General features: G+C 37.0%; 1 long non-coding RNA gene and 1 pseudogene across 1 annotated transcript in view; one reads left to right on the top strand and one right to left on the bottom strand.

Annotated features, from left to right (window-relative positions):
• Nucleotides 1–12,165, bottom strand: part of LOC122907880 — a 33,123-nt gene extending 20,958 nt beyond the window's left edge. Inside the window, exons 1-3 of the long non-coding RNA XR_006384776.1 lie at nt 12,078–12,165; nt 11,198–11,317; nt 1,750–1,890 (exon numbers count right to left, since the gene is read on the bottom strand). This is a non-coding gene — a long non-coding RNA (uncharacterized LOC122907880). The remainder of the gene's footprint in view (nt 1–1,749; nt 1,891–11,197; nt 11,318–12,077) is intronic.
• Nucleotides 1,938–2,051, top strand: LOC122907944 (annotated as a pseudogene).
• Nucleotides 12,166–13,817: the final 1,652 nt, after the last annotated feature.

Genomic DNA, 13,817 nt, shown 5'->3' with positions numbered 1-13,817 from the left:
ATCCACTGCAGTGCTCGTGCAAGAGTTGGGAAACCCTGATATCACCATCTGAAACCAATGCACGTATGTTTTCTGAAGTACAGCACTCTATAGTTTCCAGTCATCTCGACAAAACCTTCTAGTGTGGCTCTGGAAAGCATGGAAGAAACAGAGCTGTTACATTTCAAAATGATCGAGGCACAAAGTCTCTGATAAGGGCGGCTGCTGACCTCATGAGTCATCTAACACCCAGTTGTGGCGTGAGAATTATCCTTCTTGCTGGACAGCCTGAGAGACACCCAGCGCCTGCTTCTCCCAAGTCTCTACTTGGTCTTCTCACTTCCACCTTCCAGGACGAGTGAGTGGGCTCTCACATGTATGAACTGGAAAAGAGTCACTTGTGTGAAAGTAGTTTTAAATCGTATTTTTGTTTTAGCTTGAGGAAGGCAAGTAATGAGAGGGAGGGCAGGAGAGACAGGCTGTTAAAACCCCTGAACGTTGGCATTTGCCTTAGGAACACACCAGGATATGAAACCTCTAGATTCGGATCATTCATATCGGCATGCCGACGGTGAGCCATCTCTCCTGAGTAGATTTACATTAATTCAGCTCACAGGGATGGATCTATAAGTCATTTACGATGAAAAATTTAACTGTCAAAAAGGTTAGATTGATTGAGTTGGCAGATCGATACACTATCTCCCACAGTCCAGCTGTGTGGAAAACCAAATCATCTGAAGTTTGCTTGGTGAGCATGGATGGAATCAGAACAGGAGGACTAAGAGAACCTCAAGGAATATTCAACATTCAGCCAATAAAGGAGGGTCTTTCCAAATCTCCCCTGATGATTTTGGCCTCTGTAACTTGGCCGTTTCTCAGCTTCTGTAGTGGGTGAGCCTCAACATATGTGTTGAGGCTTTCTCCAAGACAGGATAGGAAGCAAATGCCTAAATTTCTGCATACTGAATTGTAAGGTTAGAATCACATTCTAGCTATCCTTTCTGATATTCCTTCCTCAGTTCACCTCGATTCAAGTGTCAATTGTTCCCAAACTCTTCTTCTACCATATTTAGACGGCTCATTGTAATCACCGTGTAAGAGTTTTCTAACTTTAATTTAGTTATTTATTTTTTATTTTTTTAAAGGTTAACCTTAAAAAAATAATAATAAAATAACAGCAACCTTATTTCCCAGCTCTTGGGGGACACCTCACCATCACCTCCAGATACAGACATGAGCCTTTAATTTCAATATAAGGTCTGTCATCTGACAACTACCAAAAAGTGACTAAACTGTGCCTGTCTCAGACACATTTGTCCACACTATTGTATATATGATAACAGGAATTGTGTTCAGATACACAACACACACACACACACACACACACACGATAGTTACAAATTGACACACAAACGAAAAGTGTTGAATATATCCTTTGCTACTCAAGGCAACCCAATCCATAAGGCTAAGAAAAGTGAATGCTGACCAGAACCTTCCAAGGTGGTCATAAGGTTTTGGCTACTATAACTTACAAGGTATCAGACATTTTAACTCTGCTTCAAAACAGAGATTTCCAAAATTTTTGCTCAGGAATAACGACTATATTGCTAAATGGGTCATGCCTGGTTGTTCTGTCTACTTCTCTTCCTGCTTTGTGGACACATTCTTATTAATGCAATCATGGCATTTAAGTACTAGATGAGACCAAAAGAAACTCTAGTTAAGCCTTCTGCTTCAACCTAACACCACACAAGATTACCTAGGGCTTACCTTTTCAATTCTTAAAGATTTCCTGAAGCAAAGACCCACAATTGTCCTCCCGCGTAAGTTCTAGAGTTTAATCAAGAAGTTCTTTATGGTGTGTAAACGTAAGTTTTCTTGTGACAAGTCCATTTCTGTTTCTGATCTCTACTGAAATAGAAAACAAATAATTTGGTTCTTCAAGAAATAGGATTCCAATCGCTTCTCGGCCTTTTGGCTAAGATCAAGTGTAGTATGTGAAGAAATAGGATTCCATAGACTTGAAAACACTGAAGTTATCCCTAATTGCTTTTTTCCCAGATTAAATTCCTCACAGTCCTTCATTTTTTTTCTTCACCTACTCTATTTCCTAACATTTTAATTATCTTTGTTTCTCCCTGGGAGCTTACCAAATTTTGTAGATCCCATGTGAAATATAGAGAGATCCAACCCTGCTTAAAATGGTGTAATAAATCTCCAGTAGCTTCTCCTAATAATTATTTAGGGAAAATTTTCTCAAATAAATATTTCATCCCATCTCACATATTAAGTTGTGCCTATCACTTCTAATATGTTGATTTAGGAAGAAAAAGAAACTGTATGCTATCAGTCTTCCTACGGATCTGTCTCTTATTCATCCTCATTTTGGGGTTGCTGATGCTCAGAACTTTTGTCTAATAGTTCCCTCCGCCTTTAGCCTGTTTACCTTTCTCGGTTAGGAATCATCAAAGGCCTACCATTCAACCTAAATTCCAAATTCCTCCAGCGAGTCTGAAGCCCCTGCCTGAGCAATTGGTGTTTATTCAAGTTTACAAAAAACACCAAGTCTTTCCTTTATGATCTTCGTGAACATTCCCACAAGCAGCTTCAATAGAGTGAACAGATGATCATTACAAATGAAGGCCTTTCTATTAAAAGTTGAATAGTGATTTTAACAATCAGGTTGAGACAGAACCTTGAAATAAGAAATTGGTAAGCAATGACAAGGAGATGTTTAGGAGAGCCCTCAAAATTACAAGGAAAGTTAGAGAAATGCTCTGTGACCATCACAATCTGGGGGAATTATGGCTCTTTTTCATGAGAATTCTTGGAGAAACAATTGGATGAAGGTAAGGTATTGGGCAATGATTAGGAATCCAAGAGAAGAATGGAAGAGATAATATGGAAAAGGTTAAAAAGTAAAATAGAAAATCTTCATCAGTAATTAAGATCCCAGATGCATGTGCTCCTTCCTTCCTTTTGGTTGTATTTCCATCCTAGAGGACATGTTAAGAAGATGTGTCGCTCATATTGAAGAGCACAGACACTGAGGGTCAGAAAGTCTGTGTTCCCCTCTCAAGAGTTCTGTGACAAACTTCTGTAAATTTCATCAACCATCCTTTCCTTTTTCAAATCCATCTCACAAGTACCTATTATATGTCAAACATTTTCGTAAGCTGTTTACAAACATTTAATCTTCGTTACAACCCAAGGAGATAGAAAATCTTAAAAAACCCTGTTTCAAAGATGGGGAAATGGACGCCCAGGGAGGTTAAGCAAATTGCCCAAGGCCACACACCTAGGAAATGGCAGACGCAGACTCTGAGCCCAGGGGGCCTGGGTTCAGGGTCCTTTGTTCACTACTCCTACCAAGGTTGCCTTTAGAATTAACGGAAACAACTTTCAATTCTTCGTCAAATAGCAAATACTCAATAAACGGCAGAGTTTGTGTGTTTGCAGGTGCGTGCGGCGATAGTAACGGTAATTGAGTTTCTAAAGTTGCGGATTAAGAGGATTTCCAAGGGTGTGGGAGGAAGCGGTATTGTTGATCAGCAGGTGGAGCTCTTTCCTCTGATTATGCATTTACCCTACCCTCCCCAGCCCACCCCACCCCACCCTACCACCCCCTCTCCCCCGCCACGCCCCTCCCCCACCACTGTGCTGTCAGGTATTCAGGTAATGCCAGATGTATCAGATACTAAATTGAGACTCCATCCATGCCCCATCATAAAAATTTCATAGAAAAGTCTATAATAATATTTAAAATGTGTGTCTTTTATCAAACTACATTTGTAAAGAATCTATGGAGAGTCTAACAACGCTCATTTTAGTGCCTCTATTCAGTTGAGTAAAGTCAATTTTCCTTGCCGTGTGAAGCTGTGTTGAGAATAACAGATAAAAGACACTGTACCGTGTCTATAAGGCTATCAAAATACTCAGCTTACGTAATCATAGCACTTAATACTTCACTCAGTTCAAATTATGTTTACATTAATTAACAACAACTTTGAGTAAATTGGTTCCGGGATAATTATACCCATTTAGCAGACTAGAATAGTGAGCCCAGAGACATTCGATGAAGTTAAATGAATCAGGAGAAATTATTACTGGGATGTAGGATTTGGGGATCTTTCTCTAGTGCTTTCACCGCTATAAAATGTTGGCTATGACTGATGTTCTGGTAGTCTCCTCCTGTGCTAAATGGAAACCACATATGGCTCTATCAACAGGCAATACGAACACTGAGTTTGAATCCTGTTTTCTGCCAGTTGTCAGCTATGTGAGGTTGGGCAGAGTATTAACTCCCTCTCCTTTGGTTTTGGTAAATGGGGATACTGATTGGATAAACCTCGTAAAAGAAAATGCCATGATCCAGATAAAGCATTTAGAGTCACCCCCAGGTCTTAAAGAGCCCGCGACAATTGTGCAGCATTACTGTTAGCTACTTTCCCATTCCTCCTTTTCTTGCTCTCTTCGTCCCACAAACACTTGTCGAGGACCTGTGTAGACCTAGGTGCTCCATAAGATGCTGAAGGAGACGCTAGAAATGTGAGACCCAGAATTGTAAGTCAGGCTTTTCGTTACCAGCTATGTTAGCAGCAATAGAAAAGCCACAGCCATCAGGGAGTTCAGGGAGCAGAGAATCTACTGTCACTGACATGTTTGTGTTCTATTTTCCCCAGTGGAAGTAACCATTCATTCATTCCACAAATGTTTATGGAGCACATACTCTGTTCAGTACACAGTGCTAAATGCTAAGGAATTTAAAAATAAAGGCGTATGGATTTCACCCCCAAAGAATTGAAATCTCATTTGGAAAACAAGAACTATACTAACTAAGTGATAAGAAGGCAAAGAACACATGCCACAAAGAGGGGCAAAATTCTTTTATAGTTCATTCATATAGTTAGTAAGACAATCATTTAGCATTTATTTGGAGACAAACAGTCTACGTAATACAATCTTATTTTTTAAACTTTATATGATTATAAAAGATTATCTAGAAAGAGAAACTGGGTGAGGGGGAGGAGATGTGTTTTTCTTTCTTTCCTTTCTTTGTATTGTATTCTAATCAAATGTTTTAATTAGAAAAAGGTTTACTGGGGGGAAAAAAAAGTATTAAGTACCTCCCAGCTTTTTGTGAGAAAAATCAAGTATCCTCCAGGCAGAAAATTTAGTGAAAATAAATGAATGGGGCAGCCAGGAGACTTTGCTTGACCTTGAACAATTGACTCCATTTCTTAATAACTTCAGTTTGTTGTCTATAAAATGAGGATAACAACTGCATTGCTCTGATCACAAGGATGTTAAAAAGATACAGGGAGAAATAGTCAGTAGGAAAGTTCTTCAGATTCTACTGAAAGTGGGCAATGGAATAAACCAAAGCTATGGAATGGATAAAGTGTATAAATGAGATAAGACTTTCATTATTGGTAAAACAGAAATAATGACTCTATATTAGTACCTATTCCACGTCAGCACCTTATGGTGAAAACTGCTCAGAATCAGCCCCTTGGATTCATATTTCTGGGTCCTCTCAGCACCTGGGGCCATGCTTTGCATACGATAGAAGGGCTTTTAGAAATTATAGTAATATTCAGGAGCTTTGGCAAATAAATTTTTAAATTTTTGTTATAGAGAATTAAATTGAGTTTTATCATTTCAATAGATGCAGAAGAAGCATTTGAGGAAGTAGATTAGAGGGAACATACCTCAACATATTAAAGGCCTTATATGAAAAACCTACAGCAAAATAATATTCAATGGGAAAAAACTTAGAGCTTTTCCCTTAAAGTTAGGAACAAGACAAGGATGTCTACTCTTGCTATTTTTATTCAACTGCAAGTCCCAGCCACAGATGTTAGACAACATAAAGAAATACAAGGCATCCAAATTGGTAACAAATAAGAAAAACTCCCACTGTTTGCAGATGACATGGTACTATATATAAAAAACCCTAAAAACTCCACCAAAAAACTACTAAAACTCATACATTAATTCAGAAAAGTTGCAGTTATCCAAAATCAATAGGAAAGTTGTCCAAAATCAAGGGACAGAAATCTGTTGAATTCCTCCTATACACTAACCATGAAGCATCAGAACATGAAATTAAGAGGGGCACCCGGATGGCTCTGTTGGTAAAGCATATGATTCTTGATCTCTTGGGATTGTGAGTTCAAGCCGCATGCTGGGTGTAGAGATTGCTTTAAATAAAAAATCTTTTTTTTTTTTAAGTGAAATTAAGAGAACAATCCTATTTATTTACTATTATTGTACCAAAAATAGTAAAGTACCTAGGAACAATTTAACCAAAGCAGTGAAAGACTTGTACTCTGAAAACTATAAAACACTGAAGAAATTGAAGACACACAAACAAAAGGTTTGTGCTCATTGATTGCGTATAAATGTTACTAAAATGTCCATACTACCCAAAGCAATCTACAGATTGAATACAATCCCATCAAAATACCAACAGCATTTTTCACAGAACTAGAACAAACAATCTTAAAATTTGTGTGGAAACACAAAAGAACTTGCATACCAAAGCAAACTTGAAAAAGAAAAACAAAGCTGGAGGCAACCCAATTCCTGATTTCAAGTTATATTACAAAGCTCTAGTAATCAAAACAGTATGGTACTAGCACAAAAATAGACACTATTCTAGTCTGAAATAGAACAGAAAACCCAGAAATAAACCCACAATTATATGATCAATGAATATTCGACAAAGGAAAAATGAATATTTAGTGGGGAAAAGACAGTCTCTTCAACAAGTGGTGTCAGGAAAAGTAGACAGCCACATGCAAAAGTATGAAACTGGACCACTTTCTTAAGCCATCCACAAAAATAAACTCAAAATGGATTAAAGGCCTAAATATCAGACCTGAAACCATAAAAATTCTAGAAGAGAGCACATACAGTAATCTTTCTGACCTAAGCCACTGTAACATTTCTCTAGATATATCTCCTGAGGCAAAGGAAATAAACGCAAAAATAAACTATTGGGACTACATCAAAATAAAAAGTTTCTGACCCACAAAGAAAACAACCAACAAAACTAAAAGGCACCCTACTGAGTGGAAGAAGATATTTGCAAGTGACATATCTGGTGAAGGGTTCGTATCCAACATATATAAAGTACTTACAGAACGCAACACCAAAAAACAAAAACTCAAATTAAAAAATGGGCAGAAGACGTGAACAGACATTTCCCCAAGGAAGACATACAGATAGCCAACACACTCGCAAAAAGATGCTCAACATCACTCATCATCAGGGAAATGCAAATCAAAAGTGCAATGTGCAATTGATGGCTAAAACCAAAAACACAAGCAAAAACAAATGTCGGAGAGGATGTGGAGAAAAAGGGGCCCCCTTGCACTGTTGGTGGGAATGCAAACTGGTGCAGCCACTGTGGAAAACAATGGGAAGTTTCCTCAAAATATTGAAACTAGAACTACACTATGACCCAGTCATTGCACTACTGAGTGTTTACCCAAAAAATACCAAAACACTAATTCAGAGGGATACAGGCATCCCTATGTTTATTGAAGCATTATTTCCCACAGTAAACTACAGAAGCAGCCCAAGTGTCCACTGATTGATGAATGGATAAAATAGTAGTTGTGTGTATAGACAGACAGACAGACAGATAGACAGATAGACAGATAGATAGATAGATAGATAGTTATTGTTCAGAATGAAATCTTGCCATTCAGAATAGCATGCGTGGATTTAGACAGAGTAATGTTAAGCATAATATGTTAGAGAAAGACAAATACCATGGGATTTCACTCATATATGGATTTTAATAAAACAAATGAGCAAAGGAAAGAAGAAAAAAAAATAAAACAAGAAATAGACTCTTAACTATAGAGAACAAACTGATGGCTACCAGAGGGAAGGTGAGTGAGGGATGACGGGGATTAAAGAATATATTTACAAAGTGTAAATATGTAAGCATATATTTATAAAGTATAAAGAATATACTTATTAAAAAGAAAAGTACACTTATCTTGATGAGTACTGAGTGGTTTATAGATTTACTGAATTACTATATTGTGATATACACCTGGATTTATTACAATGCTATTTGTTAATTATACTGGAATTCAAATATAAATAAAAAAATAAGTAATTTTAGCTATCTTCCCCCAGAAAGTAAATTTGAGTTTTATTCCAGTTTGAAATAGTCTAGTTACCGATTATTGATTGTATTTCTATATCTGAGTATTTACCGGGTGTAAATACATTTCTCCATTTTTTTTTTCCAACTACAGAACACAGTATATTGAAAAGCATATGATTCTAAATAGTCACAATTTTAAAAGGCAAAATCAGTGGCTTGAAAACTAATCTTGATTTCACTCTGATTCTCTTTTCCCTCCTACAGTATAATTTTTAACCAGCCTGGTGCTTGGCACATAGCTGAAAACTGCTTACCTGTGTGTCGAACTGGCCTGAATTAGAACCTGAAATCAGATTTTCAGTTACTAGTTATATTACCATATATTATATGAGGCTAATAATTCAAGCCATGTATTTAATTTGAAAAGGTGTCATGGGGACTCCATTTCAGCCACTGTTTAAACACTGTGGTATTTTCACATAGTGGGAAATGTTAACAGCAAAGTGTGATAGCCACCATTCAAACTTTGCCTCTGGGTTTCCCTATCAATCAGCTCTAAAGGGAAGAATAAAGTAAAATGTGCACAGTCTCAACTTTCCCATCTCAGTGTTCTCTTTCTGATCATTTTACATACAAACCCGGAATATTTTTCTATAGACCCCTTGCCTCTTTCACATTGAAGTTAAGAGCCTAGACAAGGAAAGAGAGGTAAGAACATTAAAGAGGGAAAATCTATAAAAACAAGCATATGTACTTGTAAAATATGGGAATAAAAGAGAGATGATTGATGTATTTCTTTAAAGGGTTGGAAATCCTTTGCTTCTTATGCTAAATATCATTGCTAGCCCTTTAAAAAGTAGGTTAAAAAGAGCAGCATGTTAAAATTTCCCAGCTTTCCTAACAAAACAGAGCATTTGACTAAAGCAGAAGATGCTGATTTCTTGAGTGATTTACTTAGGAAACCCAAACTGTCCTGGAGGGATCTCTTGAAGTTGCTTGAGGTGTCAGTGGAGAACTGGGCATATCGGGGTTGGGGGGGGTGGGGGAGACATTAGGCCTGCCAGTATGAGCTGATGTCCCTGGTTACCCGGGGCTCTGGATCTCCAAAGGAACAGAGAAACTTGTTTCTTGTCCTTATCTTATTCATATTCAATTCACAGTGCAAATTCCACTTACAACCTTTCAAAGACCCTAGTATACACAGAGAAATAAACAGAGTAATGGGGAGCTCTGTGGTTAATTTCCTATACAAATAACAGCAGGCAATCATTTTCCTATGGTGAGCTCATGTGTGTTAAGGAAACAAAATGTAAAGGCAGCAGAATAAATATCAATGATAGCAAGTTAAGTCCAGAGGTGGAGTGTGATCCAGCCTCCTTGGTCTGCTCTGTCTGCAGTGAAAGCTGAGGACACAGCAAGAGCATTAGAGGACTTAGTAACTGTGACACAAGGGAAGGCTTTGATCACTGCCCTCAGCACCCTACGCCCACCCCCAACCCCCACCTTTCCCATCTCAATAAGAGAAGCAGTCTCCTTCCCCAACTCAGGGATCTCTGAAGATTGCACAAGTTCTTTAACAGCTTCCCTTAAAAGAACCATACAATTCGAAAACGCCATATTGCAAGATTTCTTTCCTATGTTCTTTCATTTTACAATTTTTTTTTTTCAAAAAAAATAGGCGAAATAATCCAAAGTGTGGAACTGTGTGACAGCTTCTACAGAAGGAAGGCTATGTAAAATAAAAGAGAAGGCCATCTTGAAAACTCACTCGAGCAGTCTTCTGTTTTATTTGGCAATCTCCATTTAATTAAAGAATTAGGGTTGTGGAATGGGATGATGGATACTTAAAACACCCAGGAATGCTAGAAATTCTTAATTACTGAGGATGGGTAAGAATCAATGTGTTGCTTTACTTAGATGTTCTTGTTCAAACCACAAGTGTCATCGTTTTACCAGTGACTGCCAGTTTTCATTATAAACAAAAATATAAAAACCTCCTTGAAGGAGATAGTTCAATCTTTGAAAATTTAGCAAGCACTTTAAGATCTTTAGTACCTGTGACTTTATGATCAATAATAGTTATAATTTTCTGAATTCACAGATTTGGAAGTTATCAAATAAATGGGCAGAATTTTAATTATTATTGGACTTAAAAAACAAAAAATCCTTGATATTAACTAATTTATTTTTCATTTGTCTTTAGTAAAAGAGGATTTCAGAAAAATCAAGATGAAATTATATTGGTGATTTGGGTTACTGGGATCTTGACTATTGATTAAATTCCGATTCCAAAGTAGCAAAAGAAGAGGAAAGAGATTCCAGTTTTTGGTCGGTAACTCACCGCACAACTTTAAGTAATTCCTTTAAACTCCCTGAATATCAGATTCCCTCACCAATTAAAAGAGGAAGGTCAACAAAAGTGATCTCCTTACAATTTTCAAATGCTATGATTTTATGATTGTTAGGATGCAGAAAGACAATAGTGAAAGTTTTTTTTTCTTTAATGGAATTAGTGGGAATGTGGATCAATTAAGGTTAGGAGCCTAGATTGTAGTTATCAATACCACTGACTAGCTGAGTGAGCCAAATTAAACCCTTTCTGAAACAGGAAGGAGTATAAGGGAATTAAATTAAAGCTGAATAATTTCATGCAACTCCCTTACTAAGCTTTCTGGATCTCACTGTTCTTGTCTGAAATACGAAAGTGATTGACTAAATAAACTCTGGAAGCTTCTAGCTCTAAATTTCAATGTCTCTGTAACATTGTTACAAAAATGTTTTGACCATTTCTATTTTCTAGATTTGCTCTATCCTAATGGTGGTTAAATCACCATTTTCTATACCAATCACTGTAAAGACCAGTTAATTACCAGGAAATCACTTCTGATCTATTTATCACTCTTCAAAATAATGAGTATGGTCCAGGCGTTCATTGCTAGGATAGCCAAATCTCGTTGATGAACCATTTCATTCATTTATATTCATTGAGTTTCATTCAGTAAATAGGCATTGAGTGTCTCTGCCTTCTTAAGTGATGACTAAGTCTTTTGACTAAAACATTCCACTTCTTTAAAAAACAAAACCACTTACCTTCCCTGTGCTGCTTTAACCATAAAATTGTGACCACGGATACTTCCCTCCATTATAAGGGCTCTGATGACTCATGACATTTGCAAGGTGCACTGAGGTCCTTCATGGAAGGCACTCCATCTGTTGCAGAGTGTAATTAACATTATGAGTTTACCAAAGAAACATAAGAGTCATTGTTAAAGAGCATCGTGGGGGCTGTCTTGTCCTTTAGTCATAAGACACCTCTGATGTGGAGGAAGGTAATAATTTATAATAGCTCCTAAAAGTAACTTGGACATGAAAAGAGTTAGTTGTTTTTAAACTCAACACAGTCTTTTTATTAATTAGAGGAGCAGCCATGGCAATGTATTCAACATGTTTTATTTTTGAACTAATAAGAAAAACAATTAAGTACCATGCTCTGGAGGACATGTTGGCGTCTACGAATGCCAAAGAAGGTAATATAATATTCATATGAATTAAGCAAGCTATGCTTTAGGGAGTTCAATTGCTACAGAGCTGGGAAATTCTGGTTCCTTTGATCAATAGTGGAGAGATGCTGCTTCTACCATCTTTTATATGTGCTTTCATTCTGCAACACACGGAAGCAATGTCAAGAGAAAGAGTATCCATTTCAGGACTCTAAGCCTGATTGCTTGGCAATGCTAAGTGAAAGGTTTCCCTGATCTCAGCACCTCCTCCAGGAGGCAGGAAAGACTCTGGGGAAGTCTCAGGGATCCAGAGAATGGTTCTCAAGCAGTTCCTTCTGATAAGCCTAAAGCACCATGCACATTTAGGTCCTAACTGAAGATTCTTGGTGATGCTGTTGCTGAACATGGTGTTACTGATGGGGGTATGTGATTATTTTGACGGCTTGGGGACGAGAGCTAATTGTACTCACCATGAAACACAGTTGACAATTCAGTATCTCTCACCTTCAATAAAAGAGGGAGGGGAAAGAAGAAAGAAAATTTCTGGTCCTATCCAGAGAATCTAGAGACAGAAATAGATGAAAAGAATTCATTGATAAGCTTTCTGAGAACTTAATTAAATTCATATTTATCTATGTATTGTTCAAAAGCAGAACTTGAAGTAATAAGATGAAAGTAATAATAGAATGAGAATAAAATGTTATACATGTCCTTTTGGTATTTGGCATGTTTCTGGCATTGTTCTATGCTGCTATTAAAAGAATATGATTCTACTTTTCATAAATTTAAATCATTGAAAGGTTTGAGGCTGGGAAGGAAGGGTGAACAGTTAAAGCATAGGAGATTTTTTAGGGTAGGCAGACTATTCTGTATAAAACTGTGATGGTGTACACATGGCATTACATATTTGTCAAAACCCATAGAACTGGATAATGCAAAGACTGAACCCCAATGTAAACTACGACCTTTAATTAATAATGATATTCCAGTATTGGTTCATCACTCGTAAAAATGTGCCACACTAACACAAAATGTTAATAAAAGGGAAAACCGTGGAGGTAGAGGAGAGATTAGTTAATGTACTTCCTGCTCAATTTTTCTGGAAACCTAAAATTGCTTTTAAAAATAAAGTCTATTCATTTAAAGACATTTAAATCATCGCCTAGTCCAAAAAAGAAGGGAAAGCTTTTATGTTGCTATAAACAAATTCAGTTTAAACAAAAGGAAGAAAGGAAGTCAAGGAGGTTATATTTTTGAAAATACCGATGATCTCTTCTTATTACAAAACAACACATCAAAGCGAAACTTGACTGTAACTACCCCTTTAACCTGCAGGTATACTTGTCATGTTCAAAAGAAGCAATATTAACATGGAGTTTTTAGTTTATTTTGAACTAGACAAATGAACTGAAGTATCGATTTTTAAAGTAAAGATCAGTGGTGATCGCTATGAAACCTATGCCTGTATTCCTAAATCCCAAACCAAAGATAAAATATTTCATATCATATAAGACTACAGTATTTTTGACCAGTGTAGATAACACATAAACAGGGAGACAGCTAGATCACACAGTCAGCTGAATTCTATGTTCTCAATTCTTGGTACTTCCTATTCTGGGAATCTCATAAACCCAGATTCAAATGTCATGGGAAAGTGGAAGTGAATACACTGTTCTTTATGGTAAGTCATCTGGAATCAAATGGTTATGATATAGTAATAATATTTCATATTTGTGCAATGCCTTTATGTCCTGAGTCATCTCACTAATGGGTAGTCAGTTAAGTCATAAAACACAATGGTAGCTACAAGGAACAATTGTGTTAAAGTTTTGAGGATTATCAGGATCCAATCTTACAAACTCCATTAGGACTAAAACTACAGTTGAAGAAACACTCTCATGGTCCTACTTTAGATAGCATTGTCTTTTGAGGCTGCAGGGTAATATTGCAGTAATCTATCAAGATCATTGCGGTGTGGCTAACTCAGGAAAAGTCTTAAAATAGGTAAAATTGACTTTGGAATACCTTCAGGGATAACTAATTTCCTTTATTCTCAGAAACAGGTTCTTAGTACCCCCAACTAACCAGGGATTTTTTTTCCATCCTGCCCCTAAAACATTTGCTGCTCCTTGCCTCACCCCATTGTTTAAAGGACAGGGCCTAACCCATGGCGGCCCGTATAGTCCTACTCTCCTGATTCGTGTTCCTGC

The sequence above is a fragment of the Neovison vison genome, chromosome 5 (assembly GCF_020171115.1).
Source record: "Neovison vison isolate M4711 chromosome 5, ASM_NN_V1, whole genome shotgun sequence".
NCBI classification, from domain to species: domain Eukaryota; kingdom Metazoa; phylum Chordata; class Mammalia; order Carnivora; family Mustelidae; genus Neogale; species Neogale vison.
Note: the sequence above shows the minus strand (reverse complement) of the source record. Positions and strands in the feature narration are given on the sequence as shown.